The sequence below is a fragment of the Pipra filicauda genome, unplaced genomic scaffold (assembly GCF_003945595.2).
Source record: "Pipra filicauda isolate LSUMZ 115617 unplaced genomic scaffold, ASM394559v2 scaffold62_size3274119_pilon, whole genome shotgun sequence".
Lineage (NCBI taxonomy): Eukaryota > Metazoa > Chordata > Aves > Passeriformes > Pipridae > Pipra > Pipra filicauda.
In genome coordinates this window covers 2,630,654-2,653,371 of record NW_024104787.1, presented here as the reverse complement: position 1 = coordinate 2,653,371, position 22,718 = coordinate 2,630,654, and positions in this window count along the sequence as shown.

Sequence of the window (22,718 nt, the reverse complement as noted above, 5' to 3'; positions counted from 1 at the left end):
TTTTCTTACATGATATTAATACCAAATATCTTTTTTATGCTTTGTATTTAAAGCGTAATTCTGCTTATAGAGATACCCAGTATCAGAAACAAAAAGTAAGATATCATCTCTCTTTTTACCCAGCTGTAAATATTATATTGATGAACATTATTTTCCAGAATAAATTGTTGTGAGTTTACCTAAAATTACTCCCCAGTCCCACTCAGATGACTCATATCATCCACAGGAGACCAAATTAGATTGTCATAAATAATGTGCTTCACATTTATGTTTATTTCGCAGCATCTTATTTGAAATTGTTCTTGTGAATGAGTGACATTTTTCCTACGTACGTTTGAAGCTAGCTTTATTAGTTCATTTTCTACTTAAAAATCCCAAATGTCTAAATACTGATTTTTTTCCATCATCACAGCAGGAAAAAGATGGTTTTTAGAGATTTCCAGCCATGTGAGATTTTTGGAATCTTCTTGAAGTTCTGGAAGTACCAATTGTGTTTAAAATTGGCACCACTTCGGCAAAGGTTTGTTAAACCTATTCCCAAAATCCCTATAGGTAAATATTTGTAGAGCCATGAGTATCTTTTTTAATCCTTTGTAATCTTTGCAGTTAAAAATCTTTTTCCAGTAGCTAACCTAAGCTGTATCTGCTTGAAATTTAGCTAATCTTTTATTGCCCTTTCTCCCTACTAGACAGGTGAATGTCTGGTTACCTTTCTCTTCAAAGCAACTCTTTACATGCTGTAGTCATATCTCTTCTCCTGTGATCCTCTTTAGTTTCTTTTTTTTCCTCGCAGATATTTTATTTCATGTAGCTCCCCTCTGCTCTCTCATTTGGCTTCATTTTTCTCAAATCTGGACGCAACACTGCAACTGAAATCTCAACAGTACTGAACAGAATAAATAATTACCATCCTTATCCTGCATAGGGTATTTCTCTTAAGGCATCTCAAAGTGATAGCTGCTTTTATGTATCATCCTAGAAAAGAGTCAATGGTCTGTGTTCCTCTAATGCTTTAAATCCTCTTCTTCAGAATAGTTGCCTACCCTGGTTTCTCAGTTTTGCACTTGATTTAGCCTTAACAAATGCAGTACTTTGCATTTGTCCTTACAAATTTTTTTTCCTTGGTGACATTGGATTATCTTTTTCTTTCTTTCACTGTAATAGCAAACCATTCCAGCTTCCTGTCATCTGTATGTTTTGTGTGTGCCCTCTACTTCATGACCTCACTTCCTGATGAAAATAATTAATAGAACTGGGCTTCTGCAGGGTCTAAGATGAAACATTCTCCATGTTTGACACAGAACTGCTCACAAATAATGTGTGTTTTAATTTTGGCCCTTTATTACCAACTGTAAGTGTTCTGCAGCATAAAAAATTTCAAGCTGGCAACAAAAAAATCTTCAATTTATGTAATCTCTAACATCTAGTGCAATCTTTCAAGACAGTGTTGTGCATGAAAGTGCATTTTATAGTCAAACAGGTTGACTTGATCAAAATCTCCATCATCAATGGGTTGTTTGCTTTGAAAAAGTGTCATTGGCAATCCAAAGACACTAAGTCAGCCTAGATATTCCTCAAGGGATTATGTGATTGCCACATGTCTGTGTAAAATGAAGATCTACCTTATGCATATGCTTCTCCTATCCCATGTTCTAAAGAGATTTCCACCACTTCTGTTTTCTTAGCACAATGCTGGAGCCAGTAACAACACGAAGAAATTAAGAATAGCTGTGCTATTCTTATAAGTCATAAGTCCTGACAAATGTGTCCCTTTACTGAATCATCCTGTCTCCAAGAGTGGTCAGTAGCAGTGCTTCAGTAAAATCATAAGTACAAAAGCAAGCATACAGTAATGGTTGTTCCTCCTCATCTCTTTTCCCCAGGTAATCTCTCAGCTTCCAAAGGTCTACAGCCTCAAGAGCTTTCCTAAGCAGAGACAATACTGTTTTATAGAAAACTATTCCTGCTTTTGTGCAGAGGATTTGACTGATTCATATCCACAATCTCACATTTGTCTGGATTAATCTTTGCTCATTTTGCTTCTGTGCTAGACTGATCAGAACAGAAGGGAGGATGCAGGAGTTTGACATTTTCAAAGTAGGCAGGATCAAAAATCTTCCCTCCCTGCGACTCTTTGCTCTATGGACTACATACTGCAGTCTCAAACTCTGCCTATTGATCTGACCTGAGTACAAGGACAGCAATGTTGATGAGAAGAATGTAAAATATTTGCCCTGTTTATGGCAGCTGCACCATTAATTACACTCCTTTTCATCAAAATATATCTGAATACTGTCACTGTAAATCCTCATTCATTGTCAAATGATTTCCTTGTTACTGTTGCTGCTTTCCTCCCACCTTTTAGCAACAGCTGTAAAGGGAGTGTTTTTTTAATTGGATTAATTTTGGACACTACTTTGAACTTGTTTTTTTCTTGGTTCCAGACCTTTTTGAATAGCACATCATGCAGTCTTGAACTATGCGAAGAATTTGTTTGTTTGGGGGGGGTGTGTTTTGGGTTTTTTGTTTTGTTTTTGGGTTTGGGGTTTTTTTTTTGGTTTGGTTTGGTTTGGTTTTCTATGCTTATTTATTCCCTGGGGAATAAATAAGTTCTCTAGCTGCTTCCACCATTACAACCACATAGGCAGAGCTACGTTCTTGCAGAGCTACCACCCAGTCAAAGGGAAGCAGACTGTTCTAGCACAGCTGTATGGCATCTCTGACTGATGTAGCCTAACTAAATCCTAAAATGTTGCAGGTATTGCTTTACTGGTGGAGATAAGGGCCTTGGTTTTGTTTTTTTTTTTTTTTTTCCCTTGCTTTTTTTACCTACAGGCTTGTAGATCAAAAACCTACCCTAGCAAAAGTTTATTTAAGGATCTGATATAAAACTCCCTATGTTGACTACAAAATTACTTTCAGGTTATTGCATCTTATCACTTTTTTTTTTTCTTGTTAGTTTTCTGCTGGATTAACTAATTGAACAGGCCCACTGAGGGATCAAAGAAGTGTAGAGCCAGAACAAAAGGAAGGGAAGGAAAGTGTGACAGGGGAGAAAGGGAGGGAGCTGCTTGCTCCTGTACCTGCTTTGGTAGCAGTAAAACTATGTGGGCTTTGCAATCTTGTCAAACTACACCCTAAAATATGCTGATTTACATGTTCGTTTTCCCAGTCACTGGAAATAACGATCTTCCAGGGAGTATTAAGCCACAGTGAACTTTAAGCCAATTTATTTCTGAATGGGAGCATTCCCATAGGTATATAACGTGCTTTAGTTTCTGCACACTAATTTCATGCCTTTAGATTCCTAACTTCTCAGCGCTCTCCCACGTAGATCTGTCCTAGCTATGTTATTGTTTTCATTATTCTGAATTTAAAAATAAAGGCAAATCTGCAAAATGCAAATAAAGGTTAAAAAGTGCTTGAAAAGTTTGTGACTCTTACACATCTCGTCTTCCCCAGTGTCTATGCACTGTGTCTAAACCGAACTCTAAACACTGCAGTGTCAGATCTCTGCCATCACTCTTTTTTAGGCAGTTGTATGTTTCTGCTCGGCACAGATCCACATTACAGCAACTACATAGGCTATTTTGACTTGGTGCCATGCACCCTCTTTTACAGTAGCATTCCAAGGCAAGTTAATCTTAGCATAACATGACAACAGCACTCCAAAGGCAGTGTGCTCACTGAAGGTGGGTACTGTGCTCCTACTCTGCTTCTCTGCAGTGTACTCGAGTGGAAGGGGGTTGGGGTGGGGGCAGTGGCAGTGGGTACTGAACCTTGGTGACAGCTTTGACAGCTGCAGAAGCAAGAAGCTTAGGCTTTGAGACAAAACTCTGCATCCTGGCCATCTGGGAGGCAGCTCCTTTCCCTTGGCTCTGCCGGTGGGTGTTACCACTCCGACTGCTAGGGCATGGTCTGCTGCCTAGTGAGAGTGTGCAGGCTCTTCATCTGCTATTAGGTTGTGAGTATCTGCTTGCTACCATATGGCTGCATTGAAAAGAGAGTGAGAGGAGAATAAGCTGTAAAGCAACTGTAAAAATTCTGTTCAATGCTATTTCATGGTGAGAGGGCTGCTGGCTCACCCTCCTCTTCCCCCAAGTCATTAGAGTTACTGGTTTAAATAGATACACCTGCATCCGTTCAGCCCATATAATTTCCCCACTGAACTGCTCCAAGTAAAGACACCCTTCTCCACTTATATAATTCAGGATGCTCTTGCCCTCTTCTATTGGGAACAGGAGGCTAAGAGTGGAATTAAGTGAGATAGGGTTCACTTTGATGGAGATGTTTTGAAAAAGTTGTCAAGCTTGCTGGATTATCTGGTGAGGAAGTGGGAGCTCTTCTGTCTTCTGCAAGAGACTAATTCCTTGACACAATAGCAGAGAATCGTGTAGTTGAATCACCAGCAACAGAAAGAAGATATTTTGCAATATAATAATTGTCTATATGGCTGAAGAAGAACAAATGCTTTCCTGGCTCCCCATGGAAATAATAAAGAAAGGCAAGTTGAGGAGTCTAGCATAATTATTTAGTAATCTTAAATATTTATGAGATACCGAATGTGCTGCATGCAATTTAAGAAGGACTTGACAATTGCAGCATACATCATCTTGTTTCACAGGGGCTAAAAATACTTAATCTTACTCCTTTAAAATAAAAGCATTAATCCTAAATACATCTTAAGCTAAGAATGAAGCTGTAAACTTGAAAGGAAGGAAAAGAAGGGGTTTTTTATCATTGCAAAGGTGCAATTTGGGGAAAACACTGCAGGAATAAGTTTTGTTGGGAGAATTTTATGTGAGCTTTCTGGGAATGGTGGTAGGGGGTGTGTAATTCTTGATATTAAACAATTTTCCATTGACTCCACCAAGATCTGGGGAATTTTGTTCTGTTTAGTAGGCTGGAAAAGAGATAGACTTTCCAACTTTGTTTTGGTGACAATAAAATCATTGCTGCAAATCCAAAGAAGCAGTTACAGTTGGATGACTCTTCCCATGCCATCACTTTACAGTACTCTGGAGCCACAAATCCATAACATAAAGTCTCTCCTCTCACTTTCCCTGGCTTTCACATGGGATTCTGTTCCATGTATAATTTGCTGATGCATAGTCAGTAGTTGAAAAATTCACGTTGAAGTACAGATTCCATTGGTCATGGAATTCAGACATAGTAAACCCCAAGTTTTCTAGAACATATTGCTTTATTTTAGGCAGTAAAAGTGCTTGAACAGACTTTCTGAATTTGGGATGCCATAATTTCTGCTTGCATCTGAATCTCCAAATTAGTAACAGTAGTAATAACAAAACCTTGGTTATGTGGTCTTACAGGTAGGTAGAATACTTTGTTCAGTTCATTTAGTGAGAGCAACACTGATGTGGAAGAGACCTAATAGAGTGTTTATTTCTGATTTCCTCCCAATTTACACGGTAGACAAGTTTTTAAGCATGAATAGATTTGGTCTTATGTACTTTTCCCTGTTTGCAACTGTCCATACAATCAGTATGCTTGCAAATGTTTCAGTAATGCTGAATTTGGCAGCCTACTTAAATTTTGGGTCTTAATTTTGGCAGTTGTCTTTATCTGTTTTGATAGTTCAAGAGTGGCCAAGTTTAGAGCTACCAGGCATTTGGGTTTCCTCAGACATATCCTACTTTTCTGCCAGGATATTTTGTCTAGGAGGAATTTGAATGCCTTGGCATTAGGATAGGATGCATCTCCATGTGTGCACCCAGAGTAAATCCACTTGCTTTATGATACATGGGATTTGGTGTGCACATGCATATCAAAGGTACAGAGGCATGTCCAGGAAACCAAATGCTTAGAGACCAAAATTGCTGAACAGATGTGCATTTGCTGCTCAGTGCTACAGGACACGTGCACGCCGTGTGTGCAGCACGAGCGCTGAGGAGCTGCTTGGTACTAGAATTCCCTGTTTGACTACACATAGTCACCACATGCACTGATTTATGCTCAGAAATCCATGGTCATGTTCTGAAGACAGTCTCTGCATTGCATCAGCTATGACTTACACATATTGAACAATTTGTGTTGGAAATGATCAAGGAGAACAAATGTCCTCCCTAGCATCTAAAATACTTGATATCTTTCATGCATAATGTCAAGTGTCGTGTGCTAATGCAGACATGTAAGGGTTTTAATTTATTGTAGTGAAAATATAGACAGTGTACTATAAAGTGAAAGGCATTGATTTTGATCCAGTGTAAATCGTATAGGTGGGGTGAACGAACTGAAGATTGAACATCTCAGAGCAGGGAGCCCAGGAAGTTGCTTGTGTTGCAGCTCACTTTTCGTTGCTGCAAAGCGGAGGGTTTCAAACAGGACACTTGCTTGAGCTTATGCCTGCTGCATACCATTGTACGTGCTCATGTCTTTCTGGTTCAGTGGCAGCAGCAGCAATAGTGGAATCTGGAGCTTGCTGCAAAAAAAGAGAGACAAAAAAGACGAGAGAGAGGAAAACGTGCTTTCCAATTAGATAATGGCAAATATCATACTTGTGCTTGTGGAAGGTCAGAAATGTAACAGCTGAAGGAGTCAAATAATAGACAAATTGATGATGGTAACTAAGAAAATATAAAAGGGACTCAGTCTCTCTCACACTGATAAAGCTGTTTGAGGTGCAGTAGATCAATTTAGCCATGGCTGTTGTTAGGAAATTGCGCTTGTTTGATGTTCCATAAGTAGATCATGCAGTTTCCTAGGAAACATCTTTTTCCACTTAAAATCTAATTTTCTTACATTGCTAGAACTGATGAGTCACCCTGCCTGACTTTTGCTTACTTCCCCTTACCTATTAAAATGTACTCACCAGGTGGAAATCCAGGGATTTATTAGACCTTATCACCTGGCTGTTTGATTAACTCTTCTTGTTCCTCCCTGTTATCAGACAGTGTGCTTGATACAACAAGACAAAGACATAGGTTAGAAGACAATCAAAATTTGAAATAAATCTCTTAATGACATGTGCTTTCTAAAGTCGGGAGAATTCCCATAATGTTTCTGTTATGACCTACTGTGAAATGGTCTGTGTTCCTTTGACAGTATCATGCCATCGTATTTTCATTACCGTTTTGTTAAATATTACCTATTTCAGCTTATTTATAAATGAACTTAAATTTAGCAATGACAATTATACTCAGTTACTGCCAGAAAATAGATAGTTTTTCTTACATATTACAAACCGTGGTTAAAATCTAAAAGCCTCACTTCTTGGTTGTGATGCTGAATTTTAGGTTCATGTAATGAATGGTACTTATGCTGAATGGAAAGTTGCCAGAGAAAGAGGCAAGGCTTATTCACGGCTGTGGTCAAAGGACAGGCTGGCAGCCTGAGTTTTCAGTGACTGGTGAAATTAACTCCGGTTGCCTGATAAAAAGGAAAATGTTATAATTTACAGTTACTGGTTGTTTGAGTTATATATAAAATCCTTGTAGTTTGCAGATGCCTAATGAGTCCCTGTGGCTACATCATTAATAAAAGGTTGGTCCAGCAGAATATAGCTTCCATAAAAGTTCTCCCTGGGCTAGAATTCTTATTCTTTTTCCATATGCAGTTGTGCCAGAATCACAGCAGTATTTCTGCTGCTTCCCAGTGTCTCTGATGCCTCAGTTGTCAGTATACTACTGATATGCCAAACACTAGATACTAATGCTGTGAAGCTTCAGCTGCTGACAAATGGCTTTCTGTTCAAAGGGCAGTATCTCTGCAAGAGTAAGGCTCAATGTGACTCTACATCCCAAGAAGAAGGACAGATAAAATAATTCCCCATCCTAACTTTATTTTAAAACTTATAAAACTTTTTGTTTTAAGATTTTGGTGTATTTATTCATCATTGGATTACCCACTTGTATCTTGTTGTATATCTATTTGTCTCTCCTAGCACATGGCCTGTTCAGCTGCAGCTGGTGAGTGGGTGGCCTTATCATATAAAGCTATGCAAAATGCTTACAAAATTTGGTAGGCTTGTCACTTGCATTGGCTTGCACTTGTTTTTGTTTATACTTCCTAAATATTAAAAGTAAGAAGGAATAACCATTGTTTTCAAACAGCAGTTTCAAACTATGGTTTGAAAGCAGTTTCTCTAAAGAGTCTTGTAGACTCTTAAAATGTTTGCCTTTTTCTTAATTAAAAGCTTTGATTTCTGATGAGTTCAATTAAAATAGACCTTTCAAGCTAAATTTCAAGCTATTGATAGTTTTGAGGATATAAGGGACTAGAAGACTGAGTTTCAGCAGGGCATAGGCTACAGAACTTCACCTGGCACAAACAGCAGCAAGGTTCAAGCCATAAACTTCTAGTTTGACTTCTGTGTTTGTACCTAAAAGACACATGCAATATCGACAGAAAGATATTATGTGACCTAGACTTCAGTGAGTGTAAGTTGTTTTGGTATAAAAAAATTGTATAGATTACACGTTTTCTTTGAAACTTGCAGACGTGAGAGATGACCTTCATTCACAGTCTGGACTCTTGCAAAATTTTGTGTGGAAATGTGTTGGTGGCTTTGATGATTTTTTTTTTAAATGAATTACTGGAAAGGAGAGACCAGAGAGGCAGGGGAATAATAAAAAGGACATGCTTTAATGTTGTCATTGTTAAATGAAATATTTGCCAAACATAAATATTCACCCAGGTTCTAGGACTCATCCTTGATGAGGCAAATACATTTAACCATATTCAAGCCACTGATTGCAGGCAGTTGCTGAGGTCATTTCCCATAAATTAGCTTTCAGCGCTGTTTTACAATAAACTTAGTATAACTTTCCCACTCTTCTGAACAAGAAAACAGGTCAGATCAAAACTCTGGCAACAGAATCCACTGCTCCCTAGAATGATGAAACTACTGGGAATTTAGAAGGAACTGACTGCCACACTCCCCTTGTATTCTGTAAATGCATTTGTATCTTTTCATTCCTGTCTCTAGCCCTCTGTTTCCTCCTTGATGAATAATTCTGGTATACTACTGTGTGCTGCCTATGTGGCATCTGATTCAGGTGTCTGTTGCTTCAGGTTCTGGTTGCATCTGGGTACAACATAAAATGCCAGTCGGATGTCTTTTATCCCGCTCAGTGGCTCTTCATAGTCTAAGAGAGAAGGGAGTTAAATTATAGTTTTATTTACTTGTTGCTGGAAATGCACTGAAGGGCTCAATAAAACATTCCTAGGAGAGAACAAAGGCTTTTTACTGACCTGTGGGTCACCAAAGTAATTCACAGTCAAATCCACTGATCCACTATAGGAGCTCAGTCCCCAGATCACAATTCGTTATCAAGAAGCAGAGAACAAAAAAGAGACTAATTTAACTTGTGCAAAACTCAGCACTTCTTGGTTCTCCAGTTCATGTAACCTTTTTTCTTGTTTCGATTCACATGGGTTATCCTTGCGTGCTAAGATCAGAATGAAACTGTTGATTTTCTCTTGGTGCCTAACAAAAAAATAATTCTTCGTTTGCTTCATTTCTTATTAAATCATTTTATGAGCTTTCACAAAAGCGCCCAGCTCTGCAGATTTGAGAATATTCATGCAGTTGTTGACTGATAGCACACCTTGAATATGTGGGTGTAATTTATATGTATAGAACATCTAAATCCTGTTAAGCCAACACAGTCTATTGAGGAAAATTCTCACTGTTCATTCTTGTCTCTTTGTCTACCCTGTTGGCAGGAAATCATTTAACATAACACTAATGTAGGTCATGCCGTCTCTGTATAATCTTTACCTATCTCACATTTGTGTAGGGAGAAGTGATTTTTGTCCAGAGATACTCTGAAATTCTTGAAGTAAAGCTAGACTTTGCTCTTATGTATGTGGTATTGGTCTTGGAGAAAAGTGGAACTATGCTCACTTTGCTAATGATATAATTATGGGATCTCTCTTACAGGAGTAGAAGGAAAATATTAGTTATCATAATGTGCATGAGCTTGGACTTCCATGCAAAATTTATAAAGAAGATGCAAATGGATTATTTCTACTCAATAGGGTAGGTCTAGGTGAATAATAGCATGCAAAAATATGCTCAATAAATATAACCTTTACAGTCATGGAAATGCTTGGGTGCTTTTTTTGATCTATGTGTGGGATTTTTTGGTTTTGTTTGGCATTGTTTTGTTTTGGGAGGTTTTTTGTGTGTGGTTTTTTGATTGGTTGATTGTGGTTTTTTTACTTTTTTTTTTGTCAAGTCTTTTGCTGTAATGGTGATTTTAAGTATTTGAAAAACAGTTACTGAAATTTGATCTCTCGCTAGGGATAGTGACAAATCACATACTGTTATTTCTAATTCCTGACTATATTATCAGAATTCTTGTAATCAGTGAGATACCTTCATAATGCTACTGGGAATTTTAATCTAGCCTCTGGGATAACAGAAAAAAACAGATATTTTTAAAAAAATTGTCAACCAGTTTGTCAGTCCTGAGTGGCCAGACCTTTCCTGAAGCATGCACATAGAACATTTTATTTCCTTTCTTATATATTGGTTGCACACAGAGTTTAAAATATACCTTGTCATTGTATTTGCACAAGAACATTACATAAGCAAGTGTGGTCCTAATTGAGATAGATCTTTTTCTACCTTTTTAATTAGTTCTATAAAGGTCTTTAAAGGGGTTTACAAACTTAGATTATGCAGTGTCCCAGTTGCATAAAATCTATTGCTTGCCTTTTATTCATATGCATGCTTAAGAGTACTTGTCTTTGTGTGCACATGAGAATAGGTATTGATTCCTTGACAGACCATGTTAAGCAAACAAAAACCCAAAGGAAATAAGTTTTCAAGCCTTTGTGACAAGTTTTGCTGTGTTTAGAGACTAAAGATTTGAGATGAAATGGAGGAACCTCAAAGAATTAGTGAGATATAAGTTTGAGCCAAGGAGAAAAAGTTCAGGTATTTTTCTAGATTTGTCCTGGAAGCAACCATTATGAGCTTGCATAACTAAATGACAAATTATCTAGTTTAAAATGGCTATGCTCTAAACTTTCTACTTTTGGGATAAAGCAACAATATAGATTAACATTAGTCTTCAAAATTTTGTGCTTTTTTTTCCCCACCTTTCTTCCTTAGGTTGGTATGTTAAAACAACTTTGAGAATTGGAAATTACCAAAATTGAGGATTTTCTAAGTTGACTTACAGGACTGACTTTTTTAACCTAAATAATGCTATTTTAGTAGAGTCCTTCTTACTTAAGAGGTGGTTTTAAGCTACTTAGAACAGCAATCAATTCTCTTCCCTCATTTTGTGTCCTATACCATCATACCAACAGCTACAAAAGCCATGAAGAGAAATAGGCTCTTCAGGCTGATAGCTCCAAAGCCTGGTACCAGAACAAAGGGGTGCAGTGTCAGATAATCATTCCCTGTGTGAACAAGTACCCAAAAGAGGAATGAAGTACCCTCCGGTGTGTAGACATCTGCTGATGGCTTACAGTGGTGAGCCTCAGGGCTCTTTTCTGTGATCCAAGCCCAGGAAGAACACCTGCTGTTCTGCTCATTTTCTCTAGATAATAATTCCACTATGTCTTGTTCTTCTGGGTTGTCTGAATTCTTTTTATTTTTGATCACAGAATCATAAATTATTTGATTGGAAGGAATCCTAAAGATTGTCTAGTTCCAACCTCCTGCCATGGGCAAGGATACCTTCTTCCACACTAAACCAGTGGATGGTGATCAAAACTTCATACAACCTGACCTTGAACACTTCCAGGAATGGGACCTCCACAACTTCTCTGGGCAACCTATTCCAGTGCTGCACTACCCTCACAGGAATCAATTTCTTCCTCATGTCTAATTTAAACTTACCTTCTTTCAGTTTAAAGTCTGTCGCTACATACCCTTGTAAAAAGTCCCTCTCCAGCCTTCTTGTAGACACCCTATAGGTACCTACGTGATCTAGGGTCTCCACAAAGCTTTTGCTTCTCAAGACTGAACAACCCCAGCTCTCTCAACTGTCTTCATAGGAGAGGTGCTCCAGCCCTCTGATCTCACTTCTACAGAATCACTTCTCTGGACTCACTTCTACAGAATCATGTCTGTCTCAGTTTGGGGACCAAAGAACTGGATGCAGTACTCTGGGTGGAGTCTCATGAGAATGGAGTAGAAGGTGAGAATCAACTCCTTTGACCTGCTGATAACACTTCCTTTGATATACCTTTGGATCTGTTTGGCCTAGCTGTGTGCAGGGGACCCACTTTCAGCTCTTCAGTGGACGGTTTTCACTGCTTGATACCTTTCCTTCTAGTCTTGCCTTGCTCCTACGAGTCTGGAGGTTTTGCTTCTGATCACCCATGTGGTGTTCCCCATGTCCTTTACCCACTTCCTGCTCCCAGTTCTCTCCACTCTTTCCTCTGGTAAGATGTGTCCCTTCCTTGCTACTTCCACTTATCACACTAACCATGTTTCTGATTGCCATTTCACTTGCAACCTCCTTCCCTGCTCTCATTCAATGAGTTCTCTCAAGTATGATCACCACTTGTGTGTATGATAAATATTTATTCATCTACCACCTTACATGGCTGGGTCTCATTTTAGTGAACTTGGAGGTGATCAAAATAAGAGCCAAAACTTGAATGAATTATTACACAAAGCTATTTGCTGCTACTAACAAGCTGATTGTAATTTTTATTGTTTGGTTGGGGGTTTTTTTTGTTTGGTTGGTGGAGGTTTTTTTCCCCAGAATATTTCTCTGGCTGTATCACTTTCAGATCTAAATTTTATGTGGACGCTACTCTTAGGGCCCCCAGTTGTCTTGTCAATAGTTTTGCCTCTCAGCCTAAGGTGAGATATCTAGCAAATGACCTTCCCCCAAGGGTCTTTTCATTTCTGTTGAAAAAACTAGAGCTGGAATTAGAGTCAACGTAACTGTCAAGGCAATGCTGCACCCAAGTTAACAGTGACCTATTAGGTGATGTGGCTATAATGATATATTTTTTTTCTATATTGCATTACAGTGAATGGATAGTCTCTGCTACAATGTGTTGCAGAGTGTGGACTGTGAAAACTACTTATATTCACCATTACCTAGCTTTAGGGTGAGTGCAGTAGCTATATACTGAATGTCCAGTATTAACAAATAATTTGTAGCACAGATGAATCACCAACAAAACATCACACATCTCAGGTGCTAACTGTGTGGCAGAGACAAATATAGTCAAAATCTCCAGGGCTTTCTTACTTCCCACCTGCCAACTTCAGAATGTAGAGACCTTATCACATACAGCATGACAATGTTTTTCTTTCCCCTGAGCTTCCTTCCAGGCATTGGGACTTTGGTCATCCTTTTGCTCAGGAGACTTTATAAGCTTGACACCTTCGTTGAAGGCAAAGTACATGGAAATGAGCTGCAGTGCAGTATGTGGTATGAAAATGATTTTAAATTCTGTCATTATCACAGTTTAGCATTGTGGTGGGAGCTTTCCGCTAATTACTCCCTAGAGGAGATAAACTGCTGATACTAACTAGACTGTGGCCATCTACTAAACCCAAAGACCTTTTTTAATTCTGAAAATTAAATATTTATTGTTCACAGGAGCATTTAGTTAAAAATAAAAAAAAAAAAAGAAAGAGAGAGAAAGAAAAAAGTTTGTAGGGTTTAGTTCATCACCTCATGGACGTCCGTTGGCAGATATGGAATGTGCATTACTTCAAGAGGCCAGATTCCCTGTTGGCAACAGCAGTCAGAGATCTGACTCCAGAGAGTTTGAGAGGGTTTCAGGAGCCAAGCAACAGTCATTTAAATGCTCATCTATTTTATCTTGCTTTAAAGAGACTGTAATTTTTTAAACCTCAACTGCATAGGACATTTCATGCAGACTCCATAGACTTCAGAGCATTCAATTCTCTCTGAATGTCTTTGTGATAACTTAGGCCAGCATATTCTAGCCTTTATTTTAACCTCTGCTTTCACATCTCTTCCTATACAATGATGAAACGTTTTCCTGACTTTTCTATAGTGCTCTGTTCACACCTTCCATTTCTCTATAATGCCCACATACTCTTTTTCTTTGTCTTCTGTAAATGGTAGTGCAATGAATAACTGTCTTAACAAGGTGCATGTACTTTCCAAGTGAGAGCTGTCCTGTGGTCATTAGTGCTTAGGCTAACAGATGACATTCTAGGAGTGATGAGATCTTAGTATTACTCTTAATTTTGCTTCTAATTGGGTGTACAATTTTGGGCAAGTCTATTCTGCTGGCATCTATTTCCAGTGAAGGGGAAATTCTAATTGACAGGGGTAATTTGTGGCTGAGGAATAACCTGGCATAGAGGGCAAGAAGACCCAACTACAAGAAGGGGTTAAACTAGCTGGAAGCACGGATGCCAGAGACAGAGCAGATTCTTTGCAAGGGTGGAAAGTGTCCCTTGATGATGAGAGAAGAAACAGCCTCAGCATTGTGTTGGGGCCATCCTGGATTGTGGACACTCAGGGACCACCTTTGAGCAGTAGAGCCAGGACTGGGCTGAGGTGCCCTATGCAATGGCTCTCAGGATTGGTGCTTGTGCAAGAATATATAAGAAATTTCCTTGTAATACATCTTTTCAGGCTCTACCTTAGAACTGCTTATTGTGGTAGGACACTGCCCAATGCATTGTTTTTATATATTTCTTTTATATTTAAGTACAAATGTGTTTTTAATTCACTTCAAGGGATACCATAAAAATTTCTTCACAATTTTCTGATGTCTGTCTCTTCCAAGTATGGTATTTCTTTTTCAGTAAGAAGGAGTCTCTTACCATATGATTTTGATGTGCTTTTATGCAAGGAAAATATGAACTTTTCTGGGGCTTAGTGTCAATGGTTCTGATGGTAAAGGACAACTGAGCAAAACAGACTGAAATAAACAAGATTCACAAGATGAACTCAGTTTTTTGCACGTTAAAATAAACTCTCAGTTCAGTTGGCAACTTTTTTCTGAAATTCAAATGTTTCTGCAGATCTTTTTATGCAATTTAACGCTTAGCAAGCCCTTGCACGGAGAACAGACTCGCCTCCTATCCCTGTAGACTTTGCCTATGCATCTGTTTTTGGTTTTAGCTTTGCTGTCTGAATAACAAGTCTTATGTAGATAAAACAGTTTTGTTCAAGTTTAGAAAGATTACAGTTTGGGGATCAACACAAGTGTAGAAAGGGTCAAGCAAAATGAAATTCTCAGAGACTTTGAAGAACTTGTGCTAAAGGGAAGAGGTGCAATGAAAGTAGGGATATCAGCTTTGCCTCCACAAGAAAAGAGTCTATGATTTATGTAGCTATAGTTACCTTTTGCAAGCTGCAATCCTAAGAAAGATGAAGGTACAAATAATTTTTATGTTGTTAGGCTGTTTCTCAAATCTTTCCTTCAGGGTTTACCTCAAGGTAAGAGATATAGAAAGCACTTTGTCTGTATCAAGGCCTTTCTGTAAAAATGTAATGTTGTCTTAACTAACCCTAGACTTACTTATCCTAACACTTCCAACAACCAGGGCCTGTGTGCTGGACTTAATAGGTCATTCTGGAAGTAGAGACAGGAAAGCTAAGCTTAATTGCTTCATTTGATTTTCATAAAGCTTGGTAATTTTCAACGAGTGCCTTTATGCCAGCTCTCGAGCCAATTTTTAATTATTTAGCAAAACATTTAAGCACATGCTTTGATCCACCCCATTCATCAAAGCTCTTTAGAACCTGCTTATGTGCCACTTAAACAGATTGAAAGAGATGCTTAAGTGTCTGATGAATAGGGAATGTTTATTAAGTCAGGACCTTAAGAGGGAGCTGCTGGAATACAGTGATCAGAGATACAGGTACTAAAAAGTACTAAAAAGTGCCCACCTCTATCAACATTGCAAAGACCAGAGAGGAGAGTTGATTACATAGCAATGTAAACTTCCCCCTCCACCTCCCTTCCCCATGCTTTGGGCAGATTTCTCACACAGTCTTCAGATGGTTTTGCTCACAAATTGATTTTTATGTGTGTGTCTGTGTAATTTCAGTGTCACCAGCCTGGCATGCCTCACACTGCAGTCTTTTTCAGAAGCAATAAGCCATGCAGTCTGTTGTAGAAACAAGTCTCCATGGAGTTAATCGGCTTTGGTTTTTTGCTCTGAGCACTTGCTGTTTTTTTTTTTTTTTCTTTTGCAGAGATATTGGAGCATTGGGTTAACTCTAGCAGAACTATTGATTGACAAACTAACGTCATGAAGCTGTCTTACGAGCTATACTAAGGGAGTAGCTTAAATCTTTCTATGTCAAAGAGGCAAAAGACAAACAAGCTCAGTTGGGGTTAGAATAATTTTTAGATTAATCATAGTTTGGCTTTTCAGTGTTTAAACAGTAAATGATTTTAGGAATTCTGGCCCAGGAATTAGGCTGAGGGCATATCTCTGCTTTTGTGTTATGCTGTTAATTATTAACTCAGGCTTAATTTTTTTATGTTGCCCTGGAACACAATGTATGTTTTTATCAAGTCAGTGAGCTGGTTGCAGCAAGATAAAATAAGCCAGGCTAAGGTGATATACTGAACTTACGTATCCACATTTTCTGTATACAATCCCTGTAGCCAAAGCATATCTCCAGAGAACAGCACAAACTGAAAACGTTTATGCTTGTTGCTCTGTCTTTAGCATTTTCTCTTGTTCTTGGGTTTTCCTTTGGAGAACCAGAGTGTTGTCTCTGCATGATGACTTTAGAGAAATGAAGAAACTTTATTAGTCAAAACTGCAACGAGAAAATTCATCTCACTAAGCAAGCCAAGAGGTCAATGAGATTTTGAACATATGTAGTGAATCACAAAAGTGCAGGCAGGAGTTGTGGGGTATTTTATGGAGAGACGTACATATTTTAAAGCACACTGGAGCGCCCATAGAGACTTGATGAAGAATTAATAATAAAACTTACTTTCGACAGCTTTGTTCACAGTAGGACCAAAGTCCCTCAAAATCCAAAATAGGGGGAAAGAAAAGAGGAAAATAAAAAAATATGTTTCTAGGATAACAAAGAAGACCTGGCAGTCCATCAGTGGGACAACTACACCAGCTTGACAGGCTGAGAGACTGCTCCACGATTCCCAACACACCTGTGTATGTGGAACCACCTGTCATAGGAGTGAAAAAAATATCCTCAATTACAGAACTGAGAACTCAGCAACACTTCTGCAAGAGATCGGAGGAGTAAAAAGGCCCTCATGTTACAGTTTTGTTACCAGTAGGTTTCTCACCAAGGAAAAAAACCCCACAAACAACACACTCAGAAAATAATTTTGTCATTTTTTACAGTATTGGGACCGCTAGAAAATATATTACCATAGTAATGAAAAATGTCCACACCTAAATTATTACATATAGTCTATGTATGTAAAGTTGAATATGTTGAGGTAGGTAGAAATATTCTCTCTTGTATACTGCTTTGCATCCAGCTCAGGATGGTGAGCTGCAGGGTGGAGGGAACACAAGACAGGGAAATCAAAGCTTGCAGAGGGACCTGGGAGGATTCATTCCATATCCTGTACCGTGGATGGAAAATGCCTCCTAGCTCGCACACTAATGCCACAGGTGTAGTATGCCACAGAAGAGATCAAGACCATGGTCAAGGGATTGAATCTGCAAGGGAAACCTACTGGGTAAAATTCTCAGACAATTTTAGGAAACTGAGGGTACCCCAATGGGTGTGAAAACAGTCCTTATTCATAGAATCATGGAATGGTTTGTGTTGGAAGGGACCTTAAGACCATCAAGTTCCAACCTCTCATTTTGTGGGTAGGGATTATTGATGCAAGTAATCTGACCAGGGGGAAAATTTCTACATAAACTGATTTCTACCTATTTCTTGTACTTATGAATGCCACTGTTTGCCTAAAGGAATTTAGTGTGACTGGTAAGCCAGTTTATGCAGCCCAATGTTTTCTATCTAGCTGTGGCATGCTCCAGTGCTGCAGTGGGAATTGAAATAAAACCAGCAGAAACTAGTTGTGGAAGGGGGGGGGGGGGGTTCAGGCAATTGGTAGGAGGTTCAAGCATAATTGCTTGTAATAATGGTGCAAACAAAAGATGATTGAGTCTTCTCTCAGAGGCACTCAAGTTATCAGCGCACCAGATACCAAGGACTCAAATTAAAAGTTTAGTTTTTCATTGCTGGTATTTTGTAAACAGTCCCCACTATAAATTTAGAAATCTCACATCTTCAAATGGCATTGATCCCTTCTCCTGATGACTCTTAGTAATTTCATCACTCCCTGAATGATTGGAAGTTTCCTGTATTCATTTACCTCTAGCGTAGTCTAGCTATTAGCCTTCAGTTTACACTGTGCTGTTGTCTTACCTCTTCAGTATATTATTAAGGAAATATTAAGGAAATATCATATAACATTTCAGGCTTTGGATAAACTTGATAATCAGCTCATGTAATTTCATACGAGATGTTTTATTTGATGGTTGTTCCAACAAGCATCTTCTTTACCTGCTCCAGTGTAAATTTACTTTTGTAACCATAGCTGTCCCTAGCAAATGTTCCCAAAGAAGTCAATGTCCTAATTCACATACTGTATGAAATGTTTCTGTTCTTAAAAGTACTTTGTTTTACAAAAATAACCTAAAACCACAGTAATTCTCTCACAGCTGTTTGCTGTATAAATGCCGGGCAATTCCTTAAAGCCTCCTACTACTGAGTCCAGTCCCAGATTTATATCTTGAAGTATTTATGTTCAGACTTTTGCATTGATTCATCTTTGAGTGGATGAATTTATACTTTGGGCTGTCCAGTCCTACTCCTCTACTCTTGGTCGTGTTGTGTGCTGGAAGGGAAAGGTTTTGTGATCTTGCTCCCTTCCTACTGATGTTTCACAGAAGGGACCTCTCCCATACCTCTGGATGCAAGATGTGGAACCTAGTATTGGAATGAGGAAGATACAGGAATGGGGCATGTTTTATTTATTGAAAGTACCTATCTGAGCTAACTTACACTACTTATGAACTCAAATATACTTTGATTCTATATCCAACAAGCACCCTGAAAAAATATAATTTGAAGAACCAGAATGCTTCATTGGAAAAAAACCCTTACATTTCTATGTTGATTTTAAATATATTTCTTTTGTTTTGAAAAGAGCAATGATTCCCTCAGTCAGAATCATAATGGGGTGATTTGAAAATTTTGACATAACCTCAACACTGCTCTCATTTTCACCATAAAACCATACATTTTTTCCTTTTGGGTAGTCTGTAACCAATCCCAGCCAGCAAGTGAAAAACAATGGTGTTTGTACAGCTTTAGTTGATATTAAACTGTTCCTATTTCTTGCAGTGATAGCTGTGTAGAAGGTTCACAGAAATCTCACCCCTTTTGCCATATGTTTCTTTTTGTAACTCATTCTTTGCTAAGTAGAAATAAATTTCATTCTTTCTTAGAAATTTCCTGATGGGCAGTTTTCCATGGAAACACAAACATTTGTCAGAAACTGTGGAACCACTGAACATAAAATGTCTCCTTCAACTCCTCTCCATTTTTAATCAACATCAGCCAGTGCAAAGGCTGCTTTCTGCATAAGCAACTTATGTTGCTGCACTTGCTGAATATTCTAGGATATTATACTTAATCAGAAAGTCTCGCTTGGAACTGAGGTGTAAACCATGACCAACTGCAAGCTTTTTCTCCTTATTATTTATTTATTTGTTTCCTTGCTGTTAAGGTGCAAAATGGAGAATATTCCTATATTTATAAATTCAAAACCTAAGTGTCTTGATAGTTATAAAGAACAAAAAGCACATGGTAAATATTTTTGTCTGGAACAAAGCAAATCTGGTTTCAGTTCTTGTCTGTAACACTGATTTCCAGTGTGACTTTGGTCAGCTCAGTAAATCATTCTGAGCTTAGTTCCAGCCAGCTGTAATGCCAAGAGAATAGTGTTTCTTTTCTTCCACCTGTTCAGTAATTTATTACAGAGTCTTTGAGGCAGGACCTGATTTTTTTTCCTTGCCACTTTCTATGACACTTAGCCCAACTTTGTGGAAATCATTAATTTTTCGGTTCACAATTGTCCTAAGATGATCCATTTGTATGTGGGTGAAATGAACAACTTTCCCCTCCAATGTATTTTACTTCATTAAGATGGTAAAAAAGTAAATTTCGGTTGAATCAATTTCAAAGCATTTTTTTTTCAAATTCAAATTTTATGTTCAAATAAACTGTAAGGAAATATAAACAATAGTTTAATTAAATATAGATATTAGTAAGCCTGAAAGATAAGTTTGAATTAAAATTAGAAGAAAGTTTTCAGAGTAGAGGGAGATTTTCAAGGTTGTTTTTTCTGGCGTGAATATCTAACTGAAACATCAGCATTATGGTTCTATAACAACATTTTTCAGGGGGTGGTTTTGGCTCTAAAATTTGATCCAGCTGTCTCCAGCATTGTAAGTTCCTGATTTTTGAAGGGAACTGGAGGTGTTCTGTAGCAGAGATATTGACCTCACCTCTTTTTAAACTCAGCCCTTCCCTGTACAAATGTAATGAGGACTCAGAGTCTGACCTGCTGATGAGGTAAGGGAGTTCAGAAGCCATTTCTTCAGCCTTTTGGAAAATTGCCCTTAAATTTGCTAGTGATTTCCTGTGTGTATACATGTGCATGTCCTGACATGGCTCAAAATCTGCAGTAACAAGGAAATATTGACTTCCAAGATGTCTGCTTCATTGAGCAATAGATTGATGCAGTATTAGCAAGCATCTGACTCCCTGTTAGGGGAAAACTGCCTGCTGGTAGTGACTTCTCTCTGCAAAAGACCAGACATTTCGCTGCAGAAATGTCTTTGGGGTAAAGTAAGGGAGCATACATGATTGTTGATTATCAGGAAGACTTCAATTATTTACAAGACTTTTTAAAAAATAAATAAGTTTTAGCATTTTAATTAATTTTGGTGGATTCTGTGCATGGTCAGTTTAGGATGTGTTGACTTTTAACCTATTAATATATCCCTTTAAGTCAGAAATGCCACAAGCTAGTTTGCACTGTTAATGCCAAAACTATTCAAGGGATGCAAAAGCTAGTATTGCAGTAGTAATGCCTCCTCCACTGGGCTACACAAATTGATGTTCAGTGAAAGACATGACCAAAACACTCAAAGAGTGAATATAAACTCCGATTAAAGTCAAGGGATGGCAACTCCAGCTGCTCTGAATAAGTGTAATTCCATAAAAGAAAAAAAAGTTGGCATTGTGTCAGTTTATACATGTTGACCCCACAGGCTTGGCTCAGTTAAAACCTGCAGTTAAAATATGGATGTGGATGCTTTCAGAGAATGACCCTGCAGCATACTTGGCAAATGCATAGATAGATAATACCCTGATACAGAAATACTTCTTGGACGTGCTTAAATCCTGTTACTCATGAAACTAACTGCACATTTACACCCATGGAAGTCAACCTCTATCTGAGCCCCCACATTCACTTTTGAGTATGGATCATGGTTTTATTTATCTTAGATTTTATTGCTGATTTCAGGGAGATGTGTTTCAAAATGTATTTTTTCTCTGGTGTTCCTAAGGAGTCTGTTATCTGTGCATGCGTATTCCTTGCTCTGAGATGGCATTTCATGGCCTTGTGTGACTCTTTCCAGTGCATCTGTTAATGGTTGCTGACGTGCTGCAGCCTCACACACTGTTAACAGAATTGTTCGGGGTTTCTGTGCAGAAACATGTTAGAGAGCAGTGCCTGGCTTCTGATGTGTCAAAAAAAACCGAACCACAAACCCTTCAGAAACAGTTCAGTGGTAAAATAACAAGTTAGAATTGTTTATCATCATCAACAGACTGAACTAACAGCTTTTGTCATAAGAAATGTTAAGATTGAATAAGAGTTTAGGGGAGGAAAAGCTTTTGTCATTGGCATTAAGTGTATGCATAGCAAGTGTGTTAAACAGCATTTGTCTTCATATGGTATGACATCCAGGTATGGGGAATATCTAAAATACTTGTTAATTTCAGTGGTCTGGAGTCTTCAGGAATTGTTATGGTTGGAAGAGAATGCAGATCTTGCTAAAATACAGCACGATCTAAACTTCTTCAGGTTGTTTTAAAAGCAGGGCTCCAATGACATGCAGTCAGTAAAGATTTCAGTCTACCCACTGTAGAAACTGAGTGTGTTAGAGCATCAGTTCTGGAGAAATCTCAACTGGGTCATTGCATTTCTCAAGGCCTTCAGAGTTCTTCCTACCCTTTCATGGGGAAAATCCTCTTTCATTTGTGTATGGGATTTTTTAGGCTCATTTTTGGTCTGTCACATTATGTGGCTGTGTTTTCTTTTGGTATGGACAAATTTGTATAGCTGCGACACGTATAAATTATTTATTATGTGGGTACAGTATCAGAAAAAAAATGTACCTGAGAAGAAAAAAATCTATTGCAATCCTGTGACTGCATCATTTATCTTTTGCTGTTGACTCTAGCTTTTCCGGGATTTATTTCAAAATTTCCTATCCAACTTTCAGGACCAACCAGTCTTGTAATATACATAATTAAAATTTACCTTCTAGGACTTATATACATATGTATATATCCTTTATTTAAAAGCTCCTGAAGTACAGCTGTACTGTTAGGCATGTGCTCCATAGAGTTTGCGCGGTGGTATAGCACATGGCCTGTGGTTAGACTGATTTCACCATTTGTCAGCAGTGAAGCGCACCACAACACAGTCAAATGCATGAGCTGTTCAGGAGATAACAGCCCAAATTCTTTCTTTCTGCTTCT